Genomic DNA, 1,673 nt, shown 5'->3' with positions numbered 1-1,673 from the left:
GATTATTTCAAGAATGAAGATATGAAATGATCTGTGCAATATTTATCTGTTTGCTACAGTGTGAGCTCTTACAATTAGACTATTCACTCTCATTTCCATATTTTTTTATACCTAGGAAAGCACTTGGAATGTACCAGGCATTCAAAAATTGCTTATTATTATCATTATTATTTATTTTTTTAAATAGGCCCTGCACCCAGTGTGGGGTTCAAACTCACAACCCTGAGATCAAGAGTTTCATGCTCTACTGACTGAGCCAGCCAGGTGCCCCCAAGAATTGCTTGTTGAATGAATACATGTACTGGGCACTCTGGTCACATATATGTTAACAGCAACAATTAATCATGATTTTATCTTATCAAATTCTATTATGAATTAAAATAGTGACATTAAAGTCACACATTTTAAAGCTTTGTAATCAATTTTTTAAATTCTATTGAATATGTACTTTATTTTTTATTAAAATATATTTGACAAAAACATGAACCTCTTCCCAAATTTGGGTGTCATCCTTGTGCAGAGACCATTCTAATCTTCTCTGACCATTCCAGTTTCAAGACCATACTACCAAGCACTGACATGAACCTCCAAATAGCAGATATGTATATATATATATACATATATAATCATTTAAGTTATGTTTGAAGCATAAGCTTCATGTCACTTCTTATGAGCTCCAGAGAGATGGGGGGTAAGGTGACACTAAAGAAGCATAAGGCATAGGAATGGGAACTCTTTCCAGCGTGGATCAGACAAAGACAAAAACAAATCATCAGAAAACTAACACTGAATTCAGCAACAAATGAGAAGCTGAATCTGCGTCTCTAATCTTCAAAACATTTCTAGGGTTGCACTGAGGAACAGTTTGGGTCTCAAGCTGCTTCCTTCCATGAATACTTGACTATATTTTAGCACTTACTTTAATTCATTTTAGGTAAGATCTTGGTTCTGCATGCCTTGAGACATGTCACTCTATGTTTATCCCAGTTAAGTGGAATTTTCCAATATTTTACCCAGGAGTTATTTAGAACCCCACTGAGTCAACTACTTGATTAAAATTAAGTTGATAATAAAGAATCAAAATCCTAACTATTTTTCTGACAAGTTATACTTTATTTGGTCAAAATAATACCTAAGTTAAAGATACACAAAACCTAATATTGTAGCAGTAATTTTAACTGTATTGGTTAATATTCAGGAGGTAAAATTCCTAATCAAATAGAAAATTCATGTTATAAGGATTTTTAATTCCTGAGATTGTATACATTCCTTGGGTGTCATTTAAAAATCAGTCAGCTGGATGGCTTTGTGTGTGTGTGTAGGTGTGTTTGTATACAAATACCACAAATAGGGGCTCCTGGGTGGCTCAATCAGTTAAGCGTCTGCCTTCAGCTCAGGTCATGGTCCCAGGGTCCTGGGATCGAGCCCCACATCGGGCTCCCTGCTCAGGGGAAGCCTGCTTCTCCCTCTCCCGCTCCCCCTGCTTGTGTTCCTGCTCTCGCTGTCTCTCTCTGTCAAATAAATACAAATGGAAATATTTTTAAAAAACCAAATACTTCAAATACCTTTAAATATATATATTGAATTCCTTGATGCACAGGTAGGCAAAATAAAACCCTGATGAAATGTAATATCTTCATGGATTTTTTTTTTCATGTCATTGAAATTCAGTC

General features: G+C 35.3%; 1 non-coding gene across 1 annotated transcript; it reads right to left on the bottom strand.

The window, feature by feature from the left end:
* Positions 1-475: 475 nt before the first annotated feature.
* LOC123324197 lies at positions 476-580 on the bottom strand. Its single transcript, XR_006539685.1, has one exon. It is a non-coding gene; the product is annotated as a U6 spliceosomal RNA (small nuclear RNA).
* Positions 581-1,673: the final 1,093 nt, after the last annotated feature.

The sequence above is a fragment of the Neomonachus schauinslandi genome, chromosome 2, assembly GCF_002201575.2.
Source record: "Neomonachus schauinslandi chromosome 2, ASM220157v2, whole genome shotgun sequence".
Classification (NCBI taxonomy): Eukaryota; Metazoa; Chordata; class Mammalia; order Carnivora; family Phocidae; genus Neomonachus; species Neomonachus schauinslandi.
The sequence above is the reverse complement of the archived record's forward strand: the minus strand, read 5'-3'. Positions and strand labels throughout refer to the sequence as shown.